This window comes from Eschrichtius robustus, chromosome 5 (genome assembly GCF_028021215.1).
Source record: "Eschrichtius robustus isolate mEscRob2 chromosome 5, mEscRob2.pri, whole genome shotgun sequence".
Classification (NCBI taxonomy): Eukaryota; Metazoa; Chordata; class Mammalia; order Artiodactyla; family Eschrichtiidae; genus Eschrichtius; species Eschrichtius robustus.
The window spans coordinates 60,008,829-60,018,002 of NC_090828.1; positions in this window are offsets into that span (position 1 = coordinate 60,008,829).

The following is a 9,174-nucleotide window of genomic DNA, read 5'->3' on the forward strand; positions in this document are numbered from 1 at the left end:
CTGCATTTTTTGTTTGTTTGGTTGGTCATTTTTGATCATTTGAGGACCCAGTGTCCTTAGCTGTAAAATGAGGACATTGGATTACAACATGGTATCTAGGTTTCTTACAATTCTGTTTCAACTTAAGGGTCGGTTTATAGAACAAAGCTTGTCATTTTAGGGTGAAATAATTTAGGCTAACTCGTGTGCGGTCTCATCAGCCACCTGGTGTCACTGTCAGATCACCTGGTGGGTGTTGCTGACCTCAGAAATTTGGGGGCAGGACACCATTCTCTGGGTTTTGATGTTGTTATTGTTGTTTGCTTTTGGTTGTCGCCTTTTTCTTTTGGTTTTCACTCAAGTACTTTGATTTCTTTCCCCGGCCTTCTTACTGTTTGTTCTCTTTCTCTGTTTCTCTAACACACACAGCCTCCCTCTCTGTTCCTTTCAGGACCCCTGATTCCAGTTTCTAGCTTGCTTGCCTGCCTTCTTCTCCCCAGTCCTCACAAGAGTTTCCTTCTCTGACTTTCTGCTTATTCACCATTTCCCTCAACTACTTGTTTCTAAATCATTTTAGATCCAGGGGCTCCTGAAAGGGTTCTCTAGGGGCTCAAACAGGGCCAAGGGTCCTTCAAAAGATAAAGATCGGCCCAGGGAGAAGGAGCCAAGTTTGTCTCCCAGAGGTCACCTAAATGTGGAAAGACCCAGACCTGTATCTGGTCTCCTCTGTGGGCAGGTGAGGGCTTCCCAATGCTGTTGAGGTCACCAAATTAGTGACTGGCATAACCTGAGCACGTCATTCCCACTGACCAACAGAGACACGCCTTACTGTTCACTGTAGCCCTCCCATCACCGTGAGTGGACAGATCACTGCAGCCTCCCACCCAGTCATCCTTAAAAGAACAGCTTTCAGGGAAATGTAAACCCATCAGAGACTAAAGGTTAATCACACCAAGATTCAAACTGCTTTAAGTCTCAGGAGAAAGTACTGCATTTAAAAAATAGAGTGAAGGCTTCCCTGGTGGTGCAGTGGTTGAGAATCTGTCTGCTAATGCAGGGGACACGGGTTCGAGCCCTGGTCTGGGAAGATCCCACATGCCGTGGAGCAACTAGGCCCGTGAGCCAAAATTACTGAGCCTTTGTGTCTGGAGCCTGTGCTCCGCAACAAGAGAGGCCGCGATAGTGAGAGGCCCGCGCACCTCGATGAAGAGTGGCCCCCACTTGCCGCAACTAAGAGAAAGCCCTCGTACAGAAACGAAGACCCAACACAGCCAAAAAATAAATAAATAAATATTTTAAAATAAATAAATAAATAAAAATAAATAATAAAAAAAATAAAAAATAACAAATAGAGTGAAGTTGGTCATCAAAGGATGTAATGGTAGAGGCCAGCACCCAAAGAGCAGAAAGAAGCACTTTCTAAAAAATCAGAAAGCCCCCCTCCCCCATTGTTATTACTGGTATTTGGTATTGACCATGTTTTCTACCTACACCCAAATGTGGACAGGAAGTGCTATTTCCTACCCTGTTGGGGCTTACATGGCTGACAGTGCACAAAGCCCAGAAGACTTTCCTCTCCACCCCTGCCAGCACCTGGCCTTTCAGATGCATATATAAGAGCCTGTCTTGATTCACTGGGTAACTCCCATCATGAACTCCAAAAGCCAACGCTTGTGCATGTAGGAAGCTTGCATGGGTAGGAATCAGTGACAGAGATCCTTGGACTTGACTGGAGCATATAGAGACCCAGGCTCAGTCAGAATCCTCTTCTTGAGATCCATGCTAAACAAAACTCTCCAGAGCCCTCAGCAACTCTGGATCAACCAAGTGCAGCAAGCATTTGTTAAGGACCCACTCCAGGCCCAGACCCTGAGGATGCCTAGAGGGGCCAGCCTGGCCCAAAGCTAAGCTCCTACAGCAAGCTCTTGAGATCTAGAACCTCCTCTGCTCAGGCCAGAGGAGCCCCACCACCTGCTAGACATGGCCTGGTTTGCCATGGGCAGGAGACTCCCCCAGGAGCACCTTGGGGGCCTAGGAATGTTGTGAGAATGCAGGGTCAACGAGGAGAAAAGTGACTGCTTCCTGCAGGTGCCGTGTGAACTTTAGCTGTCTGTCAAAGCATTTTCATCTCCACATGCAACTTGTTCACTGCGTATCAACTCCTGTGTATTAGCTCTTGTCAAGCAAGCCTGACAAGATGACCTGAAAACACTTGAAATCGGTGCCATCCCTGCAATTAATGAGGGGTAAAGCATCTCGAGGGGACAATTTCCTATTTGGATACACCCAAGTTCATCCAGTTAGTTTCAGAATCATAATAAACACCCTCGGTGAATCCACTATACAAACCCCTGTTCCGGGCTATGCCAAATGTAGACCCCACTCTGGATCTTGTGGAGGGAGGAGATCTGCCTAATTCCTTTTTGCTTCACGGTACACTGCGTCTTCTCGTGCAGGCTACCAATGGTCACAGTAAAACAACTAGAGAAAAGGTACGAAATATTTAAGATTTCTCTTAAGAGTTCTCTTAAAGCTGTTGGCAACACTAGAGAACTTATGCTAAAATTTTTGCAGACGCTTTTGGGGTTCAGACCGGCTTGCCTTCTTAAAATAAACAAGCCTCGGGCTTCCCTGGTGGCGCAGTGGTTAAGAATCCACCTGCCAATGCAGGGGACACGGGTTCAAGCCCTGGTCTGGGAAGATCCCACATGCCGCGGAGCAACTAAGCCCGTGCACCACAACTACTGAGCCTGCACTCCAGAGCCCGCATGCCACAACTACTGAAGCCCACGTGCCACAACTACTGAAGCCCACGCACCTAGAGCCCGTGCTCCACAAGAGACGCCACCTCAATGAGAAGCCCGCGCACCGCAACAAAACGAAGAGTAGACCCCGCTCGCCACAACTAGAGAAAGCCCGTGCGCAGCAATGAAGACCCAACGCAGCCAAAAATAAATTTATTTTTAAAAATAATAATTAAAAAAATAAGCCTCATCAATGTGCGAGCTGAGGTTTCCTTTTCACTACACAATTTAGCTACCTTGTGTGTTTTTATGGCAACCTCCCTCCCACCCCTAGCCCCACCCCACCGTTTATCACGTCATCTTATCATAGTCTCTTTCTCGGAGACGCAAATAGCACACTAATGTTTCCTTTTGTTAGGGTGAGTTGTCAATCTCTTCAGAAAGGGAACAACTACAGACAGCACTTTCCTTTGATAATCTTCCTGACACTTGCCTGAGCCCGGCTGATCCATCACAGAGAGCCTGGCTCCGTGGAGAGGCACATGCCGACAGTCAATCAGTATGGATGTCACTTTGTGTCCATCAGGAAAATATGTAAAGTGAACTATCTTGTATTTTGCGCTAGTAAATAGCCTTCCTTTTTCTCCTAAATCTTGTCTGTTTTTCATGGGCTGACAGTACAAACACAACACACAGAACTCTGCCCTTCTCACATGCAAGTCTGAAAGCCGTCCTCTTTGTGCAGTTTTCGGCTTATTGGGGTACTCTGTTATTTTCCACGACGAGGCAAGGGGAGCACAAACAGGAAGACTCAGAACGCCGTACTTCGGGCTCAAGAGCACCTGGTTAGACTCAGGAATGCTGGACTTGGTGTGAAACTGCTACTACATGACATCATCAACCATAAACCTTCCAGCCACCGGAAAGCCTCTCAGAGACCATAGTCATCAGGTTGTAAATGCAGAACAATCCAGAGAACTTGTAGGAGAAAACTAGGAATATGGAACCAGAAAAATATAATGCAGTCACTTCTCTAAACGAGTTTGATACATCAGCCTAGTTGAAGCCCAGAACTTTCTTTTGGAACCTTTTTTCCATGTGGGTGGAAGGAGGTGGAGAGGCTGGGATGGAAAAAGGAAAAAATAGGTTTTATAGTTACATTCGTGTACTGGGTAGGCAGGCCAATCACTGGCTGTGGATTGCCCCATTCCTTCTTTTCTGGGAATAGAAATGGATAAAAATAACCACCAACCGCCAATTGCGACTGGTTAAGATCTGTGGCTATAATTATAACGGGACCTGTGAGACATTTAGATTCAATATACAGGCTTGTAAATAGAAAAATCTGTAGAAAAACCTAGATGTCCATTGATCAAAAATGGTTAAAAAATTATAGGGATTCGTACTATGGAATCTTCTACTGCCACCCTAATGAGGTAGATCTTTGTGTTCTGCCATAGAGATGTGTCCAATATGTGTGGAGTGAAAACAGCTTTTTGCATCATGATATGAATAATGCAATCCCATATTTTATTTTTAAAGCATGATACAAATGCCAACTATTAACAATGGTTACTCCTGAGGTAATGGGACTGTGAGAGACCAAATTTTATTTTTTATATCTCAGATGTTTGCTTGAATTTTTTTCCAAACAAGTATTTATTTGCTTGGCTATTTCTTTTAAGCCTATAAGAAAATTTTAGTTTCACTCATACATAATCTGGTCAGAAAGGGTTTTAGGAGAGAAATTTCATGTGCCTCATTGCCTTGGAGAAGAGGCTATGTGTATTTTATATATATATTTCCCCCTGGGGGGGAAAAATTAGAATGAAAAATCCATGTTTAAAAAACTCCCAGGCAGGGACTTCCCTGGTGGCACAGTGCTTAAGAATCTGCCTGCCAATGCAGGGGACACGGGTTCGAGCCCTGGTCCGGGAAGGTCCCACATGCCGCGGAGCAACTAAGCCCATGTGCCACAACTACTGAGCCTGCACTCTAGAGCCCACGAACCACAACTACTGAGCCCACGTGCCTAGAGCCCGTGCTCCGCAACAAGAGAAGCCACCGCAATGAGAAGCCTGCACACCGCAAGGAAGAGTAGCCCCCGCTCACCGCAACTAGAGAAAGCCCGCGCACAGCAACAAAGACCCAACGCAGCCAAAAATAAAAAATAAAAAAAATAATAAAAAAATAAAAAAACTCCCAGACTTTCCTCTCCTTGGCTGCGAAAAATAAGATTTTGGTGTGCTCTGCCAATGCAAGTGAATTGAATTTGTTTAAATGGAAGAGAAACTGGTTCTTCTAGGCTTCCCACAAAGATGTAGGGATTCCATGACAAAGAAATAATAATCCCTGTGGCTTCTAGACTAAAAACAACTCCGTAGAGTCAACATAAACCAACATCCTAATAAAACCCCCTTTTACTTTAAACACATATCTCTGAGAATTATTTTTCCTTGTCCTTTTGACTGAAAATAAAAGATGTCTTTAAAAAATAAATTAAATAACTGACCAGGAAAATGAACCCCTGATTTGAAAATTCAACGAGCGTGCCAACCCACAGCACTGGAATTTTGTACAAGACTCTAACTCCTAGTAAAGAGAATGGAGTATTTCACAAAAAGCCTGAGGTGGGGGGCTGAGAGACCAGGGCAGTGATACTCACGGATTAGAGCAGAAAGAAACGCACTGTGCGTGTTCATGGAAATGCTTTCTAGTCAAGGGGAAGCGGTGACGTTACAATAAGGATGGAATCAGAGGACTTGAGCCAGATACCTTTTTTTTTTTTGCCCCTGTAAATAGAATGATCTGTGAAGATGTGAAATCCGATGAGAATTTTTAAATGACTTTTAAAACCTCATGACATGATGTGTGGACCCGAACATAACTTTCTGTCTCCTGCTCCAAGACTGGGCTAGATTGGGACTACTACATTAACAATATCTGAATAAACACACACACACACACACACACACACACACACACACACACACACACACACAGAGTCCTTTAGCATGTGCTGAAAGATGAGTACACATTAGAGAAAGAACAAATGTGGAACAAAAGAGATGGATAATATAAAAATGTAGAAGCATGTAAGAAATACTCACACTCAACAGTAAAGGATTACAAAGCCTTTGGAATAAGTTTGCTCATAAATGTTACCCTAATGGCAATTTCTAAATATAATCAAAAGGGAACAATGCTAAATGTCCATCAGTAGGAAAGTGGTTTACAAATTATGCTACACCTAATAATGGGATGCAGCCATTACAGATGATGGTTTAGTTTTAGCTTTAACAACATAGAAAGAATATGAAGTGATAATTATGTAAATTATGTATTTGTATAATATAAATGTGAGATTTTATTGGTATTATATAAAGTGATTTTATATATTTTATTATATATAAATGTAAATTTTTTATTACTTAAAGTGAGAAGATTGGATCACAATACTATATGAAGAGTTTGGCTTCTTTTTGTAAAAATGCCTGCTATACATAAGCAAAGCATAAAAAGTGTAATATAGAGAAAACAGTCTAAAATGGGATACATATATTATATGTGCTCAGGAAGGGATCTCTGGTATTGACTAGGAGGGGACACAACAGAGTTTGGTATGGTACAAGGAATGTTTTGATGTAGGTGGTGGTGATATGGCTATATACTATTAAAAAAATTGTTTTAATGTTGAGATGTGCATTTATGATTTGTCTACCTTTTTATGTGTATTTTATACCTCAATGTAAAAAAAGAAAGAAAAACACAGGACAAAGGTATTAATGATACTATCTTTGGAAAATATGGTTGATGCTTATTTTTCTTGGTCTGTCTTTCTATTACTTAAATTTTTTTTACAACAATCACATACTTCTTTTATGATCTGAAAAAAATAATAAAGCAGTTATTTTGAAAACAAATAAAGCCATAAAGAACATGATCATAGTGATTTTTCAGAATCAAGCTAGAGCATCCCTCTGCTAGACTCATTTCTTTATTTGTGGGAGATACATATTACCCATATCATGATTTCCATACATTGTACACATTTTCCCCCATCCCAAGGAAATCAAGTTTTCACTTTGTGGTTAAAAGGTGTAAGTAACATGGAGACCTCATCCTCCTGCCTCATTAGGAAAACATCCAACCAAAAAAGGTCAGAAACCAGAGCAGTGTCCAGCCCGGGAGGGAAGTGAATGAGAGAGGAGATGAAGGAAGGCCCGTCTCAGATTCCCGCAGCTCTGGCCTACAAGTTGAAGGGCTCCGTTGAGGTGTGTTGCTGTGTACGTGCCAGGTTATGTTTATTTCATGTTCTGAATGATTCCTTTTTAACCTACCAAGTATTTATAGCCCATAGAAACTCAGAGATGAAAGTTTTTCCAATGTGCAAAAGCCACAAATGACAAAATCTTGTTAGAGTGGCCGAAGCCAGGAGGGCTCTCAAGCCCGCGTGTGTGTCTGTCCGTCTGAAGCCCCGTTCATTACGACTGAGCTTTTCTGGGCTGGTCCTCAGTGGAGAATGGGTGACCCTAGGAGACCATTGCGACCACTGTGTTGTGAGCTGAAGGAGAGCCATTGAACACAACAAAAAGGATGCTTCAAGGACGCACTGCAACACAATCAGAACCATGCCACAGGCTCTGATGGCTAGGAGGTGACAGCAGGAGTGACACAATTAGGGACAGGAGTGGTTCAATTTAGGGGGAAAAAAAGCTCACAGAAGTATGCTGTTTTCGGGACAAAGAGGCCGAGTTCTAAAGTACCCCCAATAAGCAGCTTCCACAAAGGGCTGACCATGTGCCTGCAGCAGATGGCCTTTAAGCCACACTCAGACCTGGTGCTCTAAAGAGTTCAGGGGCAGCAGGCTGGCAGGCGAGGGAGAGCGGAGCTGTGTGAGGATGCACGGGTGCCCCGGGTACCAGAGACAGGCCGGGCCAGACAAAGCTGCCCCTGGCAGGACTGGTGAGTCTCCAGCCTGTGTCTGTTCTCCTCCTGCCTCTTCCCCATCGCCCCCCTCCCCACAACTCCCCACTTTATGCATTCTGAAAGGATAAGCCAGTTGAAAATGCCCACATCTCATCTGTTCAGCCATTTGGGCTACAAAGCTCAGTCAACCCATCAGTGAATGCTTTTCCTCTAGACAAAATTCTTGGAAAATAAGAGCTTTATAATCTTCTGGAAGTCCGGGTTGGAAAAAGCTACGTCTTCCCTAGCAGCAATACTAAAGATGCACACGATACCCTCATCAACAATGACTCATATCAAGAAGAAGTAGGGGAAGATGTAGATGAAGAAGACAAAATGGAATAAAATATGCGTTTAACCAAATCATTTTCCTGGACTGTAGGCCCAGGTTAATCCTTTATAAATATATTCACAACCCACTCATGACAAATGAATCTCAGCCAGCCTTTGACGTGCTCTTGGGATAGGAGCGATGAGGAATCTCTTCAGCACTTCATCTTTTCCATGTTGCTCTTGAGTTTGGGGACGAGGAGTTCAGGGGTGGCAAAGATCCAACTCGACATACTCTAAACACTGACATCTTTGACTTCAGGGAGGGCTTTGGGTATACAATTTTTTTTTTTTTTAAACATAGGTGTAGAGGATCCTGCCCTAGACTGCACCTTTGCTCGGGGAAGGTTTTTTTTTGCTTTTTGTTTTTTTAAATTTATTTACTTTTGGCTGTGTTGGGTCTTCGTTTCTGCGCGAGGGCTTTCTCTAGTTGCGGCAAGTGGGGGTCACTCTTCATCGCGGTGCACGGGCCTCTCACTATCGCGGCCTCTCTTGTTGCAGAGCACAGGCTCCAGACGCGCAGGCTCAGTAGTTGTGGCTCACGGGCCTAGTTGCTCCGCGGCACGTGGGATCTTCCCAGACCAGGGCACGAACCCGTGTCCCCTGCATTGGCAGGCAGATTCTCAACCTCTGCGTCACCAGGGAAGCCCTGGGTACACATTTTTAATTTTTCTTGCAGTTCTTGCAGGTAAGTTTCCTTCTTCAAATATGAGTGTTGGGTGCAACAACATTAGTGAGGGGAAGGTACATGCATCTCTTAGAAAAGATAAACCCTGTAAATCCTATCAGTTTTAGGAAGCAGACTTTCTGTACTAGTAGGCACAAGAGCAGTCTGTCTTGGAAAAAATATACACTTCAGATTGACCACTCTTTAGGCACTCAAAGAACGGTGTGTTGGACTCAGGGCTTCTGAGTGCGGTTGTGCAGTTTGCGTACTGAAGAAATCTCAAAGAAACTATAATGTGCAAGCTCATCTACCATACGTGGAGGTGTTGCTTGATGTTATCAAGTAGATGAATGTTTACTTTGGGATACTGTTGTCCTAAGTCAATGTAAGTACTTGCTCTTCTGTTCTCCTCTACGCCCTGACTCGGGTATAATGGCAGTGCTATGCCTTCACATGCCTCACCTTTGTCCAACTCCCCCGCAGTCC